Source organism: Lucilia sericata, unplaced genomic scaffold (genome assembly GCF_015586225.1).
Source record: "Lucilia sericata isolate MDLA Ls3-8-SP2 unplaced genomic scaffold, ASM1558622v1 Contig000451F_arrow, whole genome shotgun sequence".
Taxonomy (NCBI): domain Eukaryota; kingdom Metazoa; phylum Arthropoda; class Insecta; order Diptera; family Calliphoridae; genus Lucilia; species Lucilia sericata.
In genome coordinates this window covers 268,556-284,848 of record NW_023994466.1, presented here as the reverse complement: position 1 = coordinate 284,848, position 16,293 = coordinate 268,556, and positions in this window count along the sequence as shown.

The following is a 16,293-nucleotide window of genomic DNA, read 5'->3' as shown; positions in this document are numbered from 1 at the left end:
TACTGATATATCCATTATTATAATAGGTTTTAGATGTGCACTATTGATGTTCCACATTAAAACAAGATAATTAGCAAATTGCACAAAAATTGCTATGGCTAAACTAATCAATGCAGAATAGCCTATAGTGGGCCAGTGGTATAAATTGTAATTATCTGTCCGACGATTATAGTGAATATTAATAACACCAATGGCAACGTTAAGATAATGATAGATCCATAATATAATAGACATGCCGGATGTTTTAAAAATTAACCAAACTCAAGGTATTTTTAAATATTTTATTTTATCCCGCTTTTTTAAAGTTTTCACGTAAAGTTTCTTATTTAAACTAAAGTAGTGAGCGTTTTACTTTACATATACTATATCTATTTGGATTTCCCTAATGATTTTTGTTTTAATATGTAATTAATACTTTTACAATTAATTTTATAAAGTTTATATAAAACATGTTTTAAGTTATTGCATTTTAATTGTAAGTTGTTGAACGTGCCAAATAGATCAAATCATTTTCAAAGATTCAAGCCCCTTTTTCAGGGATGACAGTTTTTTAGAAAATATATTCTCAACAAGTTTTTCTTAGAAATATTTATTTTCCAGACAGTTTCTTTTAGAAAAGCACCTACTTAAGTCTTTGTTTCTTCTTAAGAAAGTAAAGTTTCCTTTCAAAATAATTTTCTTTAGAAAAGTCTCTTTTTTTAAGAGAGTTTTTAAAGAAAAGTATTTTCTTCGGAAAATTGTTCACAAAATGTGTTCTCAAAAAAGTTTTTCTTAGAAATATTTCCAAGGCAGTTTCTTTTAGAAAAGCATCTATTTAAGAAAGTTTTCTTTCTTCTTAAAGAAAGTTTTCCTTTCAAAATAATTTTCTTAAAACAGAAAATTTTCTCAAAATAGTTTTCTTTAGAAGAGTAATTCATAAGGACTATTAAAAAAGTATTTTATGTAAATTTTAAAACATTTTTAAAAACACTCTTATAGAGATAGATTTCTTAAGAAAAAGTCTCTACTCGAGACAATATAAAAGTATCTTCTCTTTAGAAAATATTCTTATAGTTACAGTTTTCTTTAAAGAAATTTCTTCTAAAGACAGATTTCTTTAAAAAAATTGTCTAATCCATGAGACATCATTTATTTCGATTCTATTATAGTCGATTTCCCTTTAGTGTTTAACCACTATTCTAGGCAATTCCAATGCAATCAACACTATTCTAGTCGATTTACATCCAATCGACACTATTCTAGTTAGTCGATTCCCATCTAATCTAGGCTAACCTAGTCGATTCCTCTACAATCGACTCTATACTAGTCGATTTCCATCCCATCGAATCTAACCTAGTCGAATCCCATCCAATCGACTTTATCCTATTCGATTTCCATCCAATCGAATCTAACCTAGTCGAATCACATCCAATTGACTCTATTGTAGACAATTCCCACTCAATCGATACTATTCTAGTCGATTTCCATCCAATCGACTCTATCCCAGCCGATTCCCCTACGACTCTATACTATTAGATTTCTGTCAAATCTACTTTATCGTAATCGATCCTTATCCATTCGACTGCATTTTCGTGGATTCCGAACCAATTGGCTCGAGTCGATTTACATTCAATCGACACTATTCTAGTTAGTCGATTCCCATCCAATATAAGCTAACCTAGTCGATTCCTCTACAATCGACTCTATACTAGTCGATTTTCATCCCATCGAATCTAACCTAGTCGAATCCCATCCAATCGACTTTATCCTATTCGAATTCCATCCAATCGAATCTAACCTAGTCGAATCACATCCAATTGACTCTATTGTAGACAATTCCCATTCAATCGACTCTATACTAATCGATTTTCATCCCATCGATACTATTCTAGTCGATTTCCATCCAATCGACTCTATCCCAGCCGATTCCCCTACGACTCTATACTATTAGATTTCTGTCAAATCTACTTTATCGTAATCGATCCTTATCCATTCGACTGCATTTTCGTGGATTCCGAACCAATTGGCTCGATTTCAGTCAATTCATATACAACTCTATTCTTATTGATTCCACAACAAACGACTCCATTATAGTCTAATTCAATCCATTCAAACATTTTCCAGTTAATTCTTAGCCAATTTACTGTTTTCTCATCGACTCCAAACCAATCGACTTTATTCTCGTAGATTCCGAATCAATCGACTCGATTTCAGCCAATATAAAATCGATTGTATTAATCCATGAGACATCATTTATTTCGATTCTATTATAGTCGATTTCCCTTTAGTGTTTAACCACTATTCTAGGCAATTCCAATGCAATCAACACTATTCTAGTCGATTTACATCCAATCGACACTATTCTAGTTAGTCGATTCCCATCTAATCTAGGCTAACCTAGTTGATTCCTCTATAATCGACTCTATACTAGTCGATTTCCATCCCATCGAATCTAACCTAGTCGAATCCCATCCAATCGACTTTATCCTATTCGATTTCCATCCAATCGAATCTAACCTAGTCGAATCACATCTAATTGACTTTATTGTAGACAATTCCCATTCAATCGACTCTATACTAATCGATTTTCATCCCATCGATACTATTCTAGTCGATTTCCATCCAATCGACTCTATCCCAGCCGATTCCCGTACGACTCTATACTATTAGATTTCTGTCAAATCTATTTTATCGTAATCGATCCTTATCCATTCGACTGCATTTTCGTGGATTCCGAACCAATTGGCTCGATTTCAGTCAATTCATATACAACTCTATTCTTATTGATTCCACAACAAACGACTCCATTATAGTCTAATTCAATCCATTCAAACATTTTCCAGTTAATTCTTAGCTAATTTACTGTTTTCTCATCGACTCCAAACCAATCGACTTTATTCTCGTAGATTCCGAATCAATCGACTCGATTTCACTCAATATAAAATCGATTCTGTTAATCCATGAGACATCATTTATTTCAATTCTATTATAGTTGATTTTCCTTTAGGGTTTAACCACTATTCTAGGCGACTCTAATGTAATCGACACTATTCTAGTCGATTTACATACAATCGACACTATTCTAGTTAGTCGATTCCCATCCAATCTAATCTAACCTAATCGATTCCTCTACAATCGACTCTATACTAGTCGATTTCCATCCAATCGAATCTAACCTAGTCGAATTTCATCCAATTGACTATATTGTAGACAATTCCCACTCAATCGACTCTATACTAGCCGCTTTCCATAAAATCGACTCTATCCTAATCGATTTCCATCCAATCGACTCTATCCCAGCCGATTCCCCTACGACTCTATACTAGTCAGTCAATTCATATACAATTGATTCTATTAACGATAATTGTTTAATAATACATTTATTTATGGATTTTAAAACAAATTTGAAATAAAATGTGTATGAAGCAGAAAAACAATTTGTGCAAATTATTAAAAGTTTAATGTACTCTTGAGTAAAGATTATACCATTTCTTCAACCGATTGCATGACGCATATTAAATTGCCAAAAACAATACCGCATAACATAGATAAACAGGTAGTATTTCTCAATTCAAATAGTCCATAAATGCTAAAATCAAACTTTCGATATTGAAACTGCAACATGGTCCATTCCAACTAGAAAAAGAGCAAGAGAAACCAATCACCAAATAGATAATTATCCAATTCATATTATTATTTTAAATAAGAATTTTCAACTAAGCAAATTGTATAACATTCGCTATAGAATTTCAAATTTTACTCACACTTAGAATCAATTCATCATTGAGAAACTCTTCACCGATATTCTGAGTTGCATATAAACTAATTTGATAAGCCAACTGACCCATATCGTTAAAACTATTTATGATTAATTCACAAATATTAAACAGTAATAGAATATTACATAACATTACTATAAACAGAAATACAAGTAAACTTAGGTGCGGTAGAGTTACTAAATACATAAATCTTATGAATAACTGTATTAAAGTAAATGTTAGAGCCACTAAAGTTAGTAATACACTTAGCAAAAGAAATAATAATTGTATTTTAAAAATGCTTAAAAACTCTTCGCAAACATTTTTTAACTGACACTCATCTTGGGCAATTGCAAAAACTTGTCGGCTTAATTTCTGTCGCCATATTTTAAGCCTATTAAGATCAATAACATTCTGTTCTTTAGAAATCTGCATATCCCTTTCCAATCTTCGTAAACGTTCCAACAACATTTGCACAAACATATAGATGAATACCAAAGCAATATATATATTAACATCCACCAATATGAAGTATATATCTACGATAATTGATAATATATTATTGATCATATAAGTAAACTCACAGTTTACACAGTATGTATTATACTTTCGCCATTTAAGTTCCACAAACAACATGATTAATTCACAAAAACATAATAGAAATTTCTTTAGTAATAGATTTCTGACCAACAGTATAAATTTACGATTTGCCTTTAAAGCTGTTAGATGATAATTAAATAATTCTTTAAATTTATTTAAAATTTCATAAATACGTCGCCTTTTGGTCCAACTTTCGATCAGTATAGTCATAAAGGTGACATAAGTTAAAATTGATACTGATATATCCATTATTATAATAGGTTTTAGATGTGCGCTATTGATGTTCTTCATTAAAACAAGATAATTTGCAAATTGTACAAAAATTGCTATAGCTAAACTAATCAATGCAGAATAGCCTATAGTGGGCCAGTGGTATAAATTGTAATTATCTGTCCGACGATTATAGTGAATATTAATAACACCAATGGCAACGTTAAGATAATGATAGATCCATAATATAATAGACATGGCGGATGTCTTAAAGACACAGTGTATTTCAAATATTTTATACCGCTTTTTTGATGTTTTCACTTAAAGTTTCTTATTTAAACTAAAGCAGCGAACGTTTTATTTTACATGTACTATATCTACGCCGATTTCCCTAATGATTTTTGTTTTAACATATAATTAATACGTTTACAATTAATTTTATAAAGTTTGTATAAAACATGTTTTAAGTTATTGCATGAACGTGCCAAATAGATCAAATAATTTTTAAAAACTCCAGCCCCTTTTACAGGAATGACAGTTTTTTGGGAAAGTTTTTTCGAAAACATATTTTTAAGAAGTTTTTCTTAGAAATATTTATTTCCAAGGCAGTTTCTACTTAAGGCATGCAGCATCTACTTAAGTCTTTCTTTCTTCTTAAGAAAGGAAAGTTTCCTTTCAAAATAATTTTCTTTAGTTAGTTTTCTTTAGAAAAGTGTCTTTTTTAAGAGAGTTTTTAAAGAAAAGTTCTAGTTCAGTTCTAGTTCAGCTCTAGTTCTAGTTCAGTTTTAGTTCAGTTCTAGTTCAGCTATAGTTCAGTTATAGTTCAGTTATAGTTCATTTATAGTTCAGTTCTAGTTTAGTTGTAGTTTAGTTCTAGTTCAGTTTTAGTTCAGTTATAGTTCATTTATATTTCAGTTCTAGTTTGGTTGTAGTTTAGTTCTAGTTCAGTTATTGTTCAGTTATAGTTCAATTATAGTTCAGTTATAGTTCATTTATAGTTCAGTTCTAGTTCAGTTCTAGTTCTAGTTCAGTTCTAGTTCAGTTCTAATTCAGTTCTAGTTCAGTTCTAGTTCAGTTCTAGTTCAGTTTTAGTTCAGTTCTAGTTCAGTTCTAGTTCACTTCTAGTTCAGTTCTATTTCTAGTTCAGTTCTAGTTCAGTTCTAGTCAGTTCTAGTTCAGTTATAGTACAGTTCTAGTTCAGTTCTAGTTCAGTTCTAGTTCACTTCTAGTTCACTTCTAGTTCAGTTCTATTTCTAGTTCAGTTCTATTTCTAGTTCAGTTATAGTTCAGTTCTAGTTCAGTTCTAGTTCAGTTCTAGTTCAGTTTTAGTTCAGTTCTAGTCAGTTCTAGTTCAGTTATAGTACAGTTCTAGTTCAGTTCTAGTTAAGTTCTAGTTAAGTTCTAGTTAAGTTCTAATTCAGTTCTAGTTCAGTTATAGTTCAGTTATAGTTCAGTTATAGTTCAGTTCTAGTTCAGTTCTAGTTCAGTTTCTAGTTCAGTTCTAGTTCAGTTCTAGTTCAGTTCTAGTTCAGTTCTAGTTCAGTTCTAGTTCAGTTCTAGTTCAGTTCTAGTTCTAGTTCAGTTCTAGTTCAGTTCTAGTTCAGTTCTAGTTCAGTTCTAGTTCAGTTCTAGTTCAGTTCTAGTTCAGTTCTAGTTCAGTTCTAGTTCAGTTCTAGTTCAGTTCTAGTTCAGTTCTAGTTCAGTTCTAGTTCAGTTCTAGTTCAGTTCTAGTTCAGTTCTAGTTCAGTTCTAGTTCAGTTCTAGTCAGTTCTAGTTCAGTTCCAGTTCAGTTCTAGTTCGGTTCAGGTCTTCTCAGTTTATCCTAATAATATTTGTGTAGGGCATTTAATAGAAGAGCAGCACTAATGTGATTAATCAAAATCAAATTAAACAATAACGCGAAAAAGGGCATAAAAGGCTATTCTTCAAAAACATGTTTCACATGTTAAGAAACAGTTTTTGTTCTGTAAACAAAAGGTAAAGTGAAATAATAAAACATTTAAAACATTTTACGACATTGGTTTATGGGCCCCTTATTCGCCAGAATAATGATTTTGAGACGAATCATTTGGGAATTTTAATTAAGCATACAACAAAGTAACAATATTATATGCAGATTTATAATGAAAATATTTTGACAGTTTAAGCAAAGTAATACACAGTAAGACATTAAAAAACCGGAAAACAAGGAAAAAATTTTAAATTAAAAACTTTATATTGAAGTTTGTTTTCTTAAAAAATGTCCGAAATTTTGGGCATCTATTATTATCTGAATAATGCCATGGGCGTATTTAATATACATTATAATTCGCTAACAAATACCTACAATTTGAACCACTGGCCCACTTTGATCTATTGTGTCTCGTTTAATATACTTACCACTTTTTTACAGCTACTAGCCACATACCCTCTTTTGAAGTTTTTTTTTTATATTGTGTGCCTCTAGGTTTTCCGGTCATAATTAATATTTTTATTTTAATTTCCAATTGTGTTCTCTTTATCTGTATCGCAGCAGAAAGTTGGCGCAAAAGACAACGTATTTGTAAAATCTGTAATAAATTTAAAAATTTATTAAATTATTATTTATCCGATAAGAGTATTCAAGAAAATTATGATATTGTAATGCATAACCGAAAGATAAGTAATATAATTTTATTGTATAATATTTGTGAGTTATTGGTAAATAGCTTTAAGGAAATGGGCCAGTTGGTTTATCAAATTGATATGTATAACTCTTTGGGTACTAGAGATATATTTCTCAGAGATGAATTGTCTTTAAGCGTGAGTATGAAAGGTTCATATATTAATTGTTATTGAAAATATTAATATATATTTTTTTTTAGTTGGAGTTGTTTTTGCTACGGATTCAATATCGTGAATTAAAATTTAGCGTTTGTGGCTTATTTGTGATTAATAATAGTACTTGTATGGCTTTGTTAATTTCAGTTTTTTTAAATTTATTGTATCTTATACAATCAGTGTTTTTGGAATTTTAAAAAAATAAATTTATCAAAATTGTCATTGTTAAAGAAAAAAGTTTGGAACATTTTCATGAAATTTTACTAAAATCGTAATTAATATACTTGATCATAAACAATTATCCCCCTATTTTAGACATATATAACCAATCACAGATTCGAATTCTAACGATTCCTTTCCATCTTGACGCGATTTGAAGGCTTAAGTGCAATGGCGGAAACAACATTTCCCAAGCAGGCTGCCTCTAAGGGGCTACCCTTGTTAGTATAGTATGCAACGAGTACGATACTAAAATCTACCCCTCCCACCTGGCAGACTTCTGTCTTCCACATTGGGCGGTCTGTTAGGAATACTCTGTTGATTGCTTTTCCTGTCACTGAGACAGAACAATCAACAGAGAAGTCCGGATACCGACACTTAAGTGTGGAGGTCTGAAATTCATCTTCCAATATTGGGCCGGCGTTGTATCAGTTCTGGCAGTAGGTTATTAATAGTCCATTGGTAACACTATGCTCTATTGGCTTTAAAACAGTTGCCTATACCGACGATGTAGAAACTTTGTCTTAAGATTGGAACAATCTCTAAAGATCATTAGCTCATGTAAAAATCCAAATAAAACGGAACTTGTATTATTCTCCGTTAAATAAAAGATCTCTCTTTTTCATCTTGCTCGGTTAAATGGATAGCGCAAAATATTTTCCAGTTATCCTCGATAGGAAGTTATCGGGGGATATTAAAGTATTCTTTAGAACATCTCTGGTGCTTGAAGAACAATTCCCTCAAAGGCGTTGTTTGCTGTGCTCAACTGGCTTTCAGTACATCTTTTAGCCAAACAAATGTCAATGTGTACTGATGCCAGATTATGTTTAACTTGCAAATGGAATACTTGTTCCAGAGGTCACACGAAAATCACTAAAGACCCCAAAATGCCGTTGATTATTGCATCTCGGAATCGTCTCTATTAAGACAATTTCAATATCATATCTCTACGGAGTCGCCAGTATCCCTACTTCGTTAAATAGTTGTTTGTGTTGGTACACAGATGTATCTAAGACAATGAAAGTAGCTGGTGGTGGCAACTTCACTGAAGAATTTCGGACTAAAATCACTTTGAGTCTGTGCATTATTCTTTAAGCTGCAATATCAGCAATCAAGAGGGCATCATATTGGATAAGGTACTATCGCATATCTAACAGAGATATCTAATAGTCAAGCTGCTATTAAATATCTTATTGGTGTGTTAGAATTGTCCACGATTGACGGATGTCTCTCAATGAGAGGCATTCAAACATAACACTTATATGGGTCAAAGGATAGGGGACTACATATGGAAATTTATTAATTCTATGGAGTTCCACCACCTGTAATAAAAAGACAGATTATAGACATTTGTTATACCAATGTTCAGGACGGTTGTTCGAGTGAGTATGCCTGCTCGATCGCTACAGCGTTGTAGCTTCAGATGCTCACACGTAGACCTACTTCAACGACCTACTTCAACGATCTATCTGTTCTATCTAATGTTCAATTAGAACTATTCATTACAGTTTTGAAACTGTCAAAATGGGTGTGAACTTCTTACTAGGTTGGACGTAATCTTTATTTCTTTCTGTCTCTTTTATCTCTCTTTCCACTATCTCTATTCTTCTTGGGACCCAAGAAATGCAGTATTGACAACCTGTAAAAACCTAACCTGACCTACTCGACGCTAATCCAGTGGAATTCTATATAAACGATGATATATTATAGTCGATTTAAATGCTATAACTTTATTCTAGTCGTTCAAGTCAAGTCAATCAAATCCATTCTAGTCGATATTCCATCGAACAGCTCCTGTATATAAGTATTCACGATTCTAATCAATTTCAGTCAATTCATGTTCAATCGGCTTTATTTTAGACGATTTTAATGCAGTCGTATATATTCTAGTTGATTTCAAAACAATCGATACCATTCTGATCCATCTCAAGGCAGTTGATCCCATTTTAGTCGATTGTTAATCCAAATTAAGGTGAATTTAATTAACGTGAATTTATTAATATTATTTAAGCAGTGTAAGCAATATTATTATATATCCAATAAGAAAATGCAAATATGTATCGAATTAAGAAAGTTCTTCAACCGATTGTTGAACACACAATAAATTAGCTACAACTATAGAGTATATCATAAAAAAACAAGTTGAATTGCGCATTTCGAAAAAACCACATATATCCAAATCAATAGAACGATATTGAGATTCCAACGATAACCACTCCAACTGAAAAAATATCAAAAGACATTTAGAGATATGTACATTTTAATTACAAACTTAAACTTACTTTTAATACCAAATCATCTCTACGATATAATTCTGCAGAACCCATAGAGGCGTATAAAACTATTTTATGAACTAATTGACTAAAATCGTCAAAATTTTTCTTAATTTCTTCACAGATGTTAAACAGTAAAAACAGATTACTAACGACCATTACAGTCATAGATGTAAGAAAATATAAATGCTTTAGAGGTAAATATAGAAGTAATTTAGCAAAATACTGAAGCATAAAAAATATTAACACCACCAAACTAATGCATTCACTTAGAAATAACGTGAATAGTTGCAATTGATATATTTTTAAAAAATCGTTTAAAAAATTTTTCAACTGACACTCATCACGTGTTATTAGAGCTATTTTTTGGCCTAATAACAGACGTCTTCTTTTAAGCCTATTAAGGTTGACAACAACATTATCTCCCGTAAACCTTGTTAGACGATAAATTATCTTGACTTCTTTCTCCAGCTCCCTCAAACGTGCCATTAACATTTGTGCACACATATAGATGATTATAAAACCAATATAGATATTTATATCAAAAACTATGTAATAGAGATCAACTAGGAAAAAGAATATATTACTGATGGTGTGAGGCAAATTACAATTTGGACACACATGTAAATCCATACGATCGAGAATTTCCAAATACATAGCAGTTAGTTCACAAAGACATATTATACATTTTACCATTAGCAAAAATCGGGCTTGACGTATATAGGCATGCTTCTCAGGCGTATTCGTTACATAGTACTTGATCAAATTTTGAAACTTATTTAAAAGTCTATAGACACGTTGTCTTTTTCTCCAACTTTCCACTAATATAGATAGAATAAATATATAAATCGAAACTAAATGTGATAAATCCAATACTACTACAGCCGTAAGTTTTACATATTTTAAAGATCCTATCCAAAAGATATAGGTAGCAAAATGCTGATATATTAAAACGGCTAAATTAAACAAGCCACAATAGATTATAGTGGGCCAATGGTATAATTGATAGGAATTTCTACCAGGATTATAGTGAATATTTATAATACCAATAGCCACATTGAGGTAATGATATAGACAGCTGATAATGGACATGTTGAAAACTTTTTTTGTTGCCTTCCGCTTTTGAACTTTTCACCTACAGCTAATAACTTTAACTGGAAGAAAATACTAATAATTATAAAACGTTTAATCCGTCATATTTGCCTATGAGTAAGTTTAGTTCCCTTAAGATTTTGTAGTTTTTGTTTTTAAAGGTTAATTAAATTGGCTGCAGTTTGTGATGTATTAATTGCAGTATATAAAATATTGATTTTAGATGGACTATTTCCGATTTCAAGTTCACAATGTAACATTTGATTGTTCAATATAGAAATTTGTATTTAAGGTACTATACACTTTCATTTCCTTTGCTGTAATCTATCCAAGTTGTTTGTAATCTAAACGACTTTATCTTATAGGATCATCTAGGGACGATTTTTCTTCCATGAACTCTATTCTAGAGTCCTATTTATATTTCATTAGACTCTATCCAAGTTGATTTTAATCAAATCGATTCAATCCTAGTAATTTTTCCTGCAATGGACTCTATCCGAGCCAATTCTAAACCAATCAACTCTATATTAGTTTATTATTTTCTAGTTGATTCCACTGCTATCGGTTCTACTCTAGTTTATTATTTTCTAGTTGATTCCACTACTATCGGTTCTACTCTAGTTGATTACCTATTTTGTTCTAGTCGCTTTTAGTCCAATCTGGTTCTACTCTAGTTGATTACAATCTACTCTATTTTAATTGATTCTAGTCGACAAATTGACTTTGTTCTTATAGCTTTTAGTCCAATCTAGTTGATTGTAATGTTATCACCTTTATTCTAGTTGACTTCAATGAAATAAACTCCAATTCTAGCGGCTCAATTAAAGTCGATATATACAAAACTCTGGTAATGCAATCGACTCTATTCCTACCTATAACCACTCATCCAACTCTTTTTTCAGCTGAGTCGAATCCCATTAACTCCATTCTAGTCTGTTACTAGACTTTTGTTATATAACGTATTTGATTCCAAGGCAATTAACTTTATTATAGTTGCCTCCAATGATATGCAGTTTATTGTAATTGATTCCAATACTCTCTACTTTAGTCAGTTTTCAATGCAGTCGTTATTAATCTAGTTGATTCTTATCCAAGATATTCTATCCTAGTCGATACTAAAGCATACTATACTATACCCTTGTTGTTTGCAATATAATCGGCTCTATTCGATTGTGCTATAATCGGCTGGCTAGGATAGAGTCCATTGGATGGAAATAGACTAGTATGGGGTCGATTGGGTTTTAATCGACAGATTGCATTAGTATCAACGAGAATAAAGTCGTTTAGATGGGAATCGACTAGAATAGAGTCGATTGGATGGGACGTAATCTTTATTTCTTTCTTTTATCTCTCTTTCCACTATCTCTATACTTCTTTCTGTTTTTTTTTGGAGCCAAGAAATGCAGTATTAGCAACCTGTAAAAACCTAACCTACTCGACGCTAATCTAGTAGAATTCTATATAATCGATGATATATTATAGTCGATTTAAATGCTATAACATTATTCTAGTCGTTCAAGTGAATCAAATCCATTCCAGTCGATTTTCAATCAAACGGCTCCTGTATATATGTATATTCCAAACTAGAGTATATTAAATTGGAATCCAACAAGAATGTAGTCAGTCAATCGGTTTAGAATCGACTAGCATAGGGAATCGACTAAAATGAAGTCGATCACAATCGAATCAAGAAGAATGGAATTAATTTGGAATCAACTAGAACAGAGTCTTTTGCATTGAAATTAAGTAGATTAGTGGGGATTGGATGAAAATCGATTAGTTGAGAAGTGATTAAAAGTCTATTGGTTCGGAGTCGACGAGAGTAGAACCTATTAGTTTGGAATCGACAAGAATACAGTCGCTTAGTTGGAATAGTCGATCGCATTCGAATCAAGAAGTATGGGATTAATTTGGAATCAACTTAAATGGAGTTTATTGCATTTGAATTGACAACCATAGAGTCGATTGTATAAAAATCGACTAGTAAAAAGTCGATCGCATTGAAATCGACTAGAATAGAGTCGTTTGCATTGAAATTAATTAGATTAGTGGCGATTGGATGAAAATCGAAAAGAAAAAAATCGATTAGTTGAGAAGTGATTAAATGTCTATTGGTTCGGTGTCGACGAGAGTAGAACCTATTAGTTTGGAATCGACAAGAATACAGTCGCTTAGTTGGAATAGTCGATCACATTCGAATCAAGAAGTATGGGATTAATTTGGAATCAACTAGAATAGAGTTTATTGCATAGGAATTGGCAACCATAGAGTCGAATGTATAAAAATCGACTAGTAAAAAGTCGATCGCATTGAAATCAACTAGAACAGAGTCGTTTGCATTGAAATTAAGTAGATTAGTGGCGATTGGATGAAAATCGAAAAGAAAAAAATCGATTAGTTGAGAAGTGATTAAATGTCTATTGGTTCAGAGTCGACGAGAGTAGAACCTATTAGTTTGGAATCGACAAGAATACAGTCGCTTAATTGGAATAGAGCCGTATAGTTTAAAATTGTATACAAATGGCTCGATTGGTTCAGAATCTGCATTAAAATCGAGTTGATTAGAATCGACGATTATAGAGTCGATTTGATTGAAGGCGAGTCGACGAGAGTAGAACCTATTAGTTTGGAGTCTACCAGAATACAGTCGCTTAGTTGCAATAGTCGATCACTTTCGAATCAAGAAGTATGGAATTAATTTGGAATCAACTAGAATAGAGTTTATTGCATTGGAATTGACAACCATAGAGTCGATTGTTTAAAAATCGACTAGTATAAAGTCGATCGCATTGAAATCAACTAGAACAGAGTCGTTTGCATTGAAATTAAGTAGATTAGTGGCGATTGGATGAAAATCGATTAGTTGAGAAGTGATTGGATGTCTATTGGTTCGGTGTCGACGAGAGTAGAACCTATTAGTTTGGAATCGACAAGAATACAGTCGCTTAGTTGGAATAGAGCTGTATAGTTTAAAATCGCATACAATGGGCTCGATTGGTTCGGAATCTGCATTAAAATCGAGTTGAATAGATGGAAATCGACGATTACACAGTCGATTTGATTGAAGGCGAGTCGACGAGAGTAGAACCTATTAGTTTGGAGTCTACCAGAATACAGTCGCTTAGTTGCAATAGTCGATCACTTTCGAATCAAGAAGTATGGAATTAATTTGGAATCAACTAGAATAGAGTTTATTGCATTGGAATTGACAACCATAGAGTCGATTGTTTAAAAATCGACTAGTATAAAGTCGATCGCATTGAAATCAACTAGAACAGAGTCGTTTGCATTGAAATTAAGTAGATTAGTGGCGATTGAATGAAAATCGATTAGTTGAGAAGTGATTGGATGTCTATTGGTTCAGAGTCGACGAGAATAGAACCTATTAGTTTGGAGTCGACAAGAATACAGTCGCTTAGTTGGAATAGAGCCGTATAGTTTAAAATCGTATACAATGGGGCTCGATTTGATTGAAGGCGACTAGAGTAGAGCCGATTTCATTGGAAACAACTAGGGTAGAGTCTATTGCATTGAATCGTCCAAGAATAATGTCGATTGGATGAGTATCAATTAAAATAATGTTGATTACATTGAAATTGACTATAGTAGAGCATTGGAATTAATCAGGATAATGATATAACAAACATTGCAATGCAATTAAATTAATATTAAAAAAAAAAAACTTTAAAATCTTATGGGAATGAAACAAAGTCATAGGCAAATAACATTAAATATTTTTTAATTAATAGTTTTTTTTCCAGTTGAAATTAATAGTTTTAGCTGAAATGTTTAAAAACAGAAAGCACGAAAAAGAAAAATAATAGAAATCTTTAACTGATAGTTAAATAATAATTTCCAAATTTTGTTAACAATAAAGTTTTCAACATGTCTGTTATCATCTTCTTGTATTATTATCTCAATGTGGCCATTGGTATTATTAATATTCAGTATAATCCTCGAAGAAATTCATACCAATTATACAATTGGCCCACTATAATCTATTGTGGCTTGTTTAATTTAATCATTTTAATTTATCAGCAATTTTCCACATATATTTTTTGGATGGAAAGTTTAAAATATGGACAAATTACGGCTCTAGTAATATTGGATTTATCACATTTGGTTTCTATTTATTTATTTATTTTAACTATTCTGATGGAAAGTTGGAGAAAAAGACAACGTGTCTATAGGCTTTTAATTACATTTAAAAAATTAATCCATTACTATTTATCGGTTACGCATGAGAATCGTGTGTATATACGTAACGCCCGATATTTGTTAATGGTGAAAAGTTTTATATGTGTTTGTGAGCTAATTTCTTTCACTTTGGAAATTATTGAACGTATGGCTGTGCATATGGGTCCAAACTGTAGTTTGCCTCACACCATCAGCAATATATTCTTTTTCTTCATTGATTTCTATTATATTTTTCTGGATATCAATATATATATTGGTTTTGTTATCATCTATATGTGTGCACAAATGTTATTGAAACGTTTGCTGGAGTTAGAAAAAGAACTCAAGTTAATTTATAGCCATTCTAGGTTTATCGGAGTGAATGTTTGCCACCTTAATGGTCTTAAAAAAAGACGTCAGTTATTAAGCCAAAAACTAGATAGAATAGCAAGAGATGAGTGCCTGCTAAAAAATTTGTTACGCGAATTTTTAAATATATATCAATTGCAACTATTTCTACTATTCCTAAGTGAATGGATAACTTTGGTGGTGGTTATATTTTTCCTGATTCATTTTGTTAATATGCTTCAATATTTTTCCCTGAAGCATTTATTTTCGCTTTTTTCTATAGCGGTAATTTTTCTTGGTAATATCTTTTCATTGTTTAATATTTGTGAACAAATTAAGAAAACTTTTGAGAAAATGGGCCAATTGGTCCATCAAATTGGCATATATGCTTCTATGGGTCCTGCGCAAGTATTTCGCCGAGACGAATTGTTATTAAGGGTAAGTTTAAGTTTTTAATTAAAGCTAAATAACTGTAATATTTCTTTTTTGAATATTTACCAGTTGGAGTGGACAGCATTACAGTTCCAATATCGTGCTGCTGATTTGTCTGTATGCGGTTTTTTCGATATGCGCAATGCAACTTATTTATCAATAATATGCTCTATAGTTATAGCTAATTTATTATGTGTCCAACAATCAGTTAAAGAGGTTGTTTAATTGAATATTTAAAATTATTTCAGAAATATTTATGTTGCTTGACACTGCTTAAATTTTTATTAATAAATTTACTTTAATTTTAACAATGTACTACAATATTTATAGTCCATGCTGTGGAACCAATCGACTATAATAGAGTTATAATCGTCTGGCTAGAGGGGGATGGATGGAAGTCAACTAGT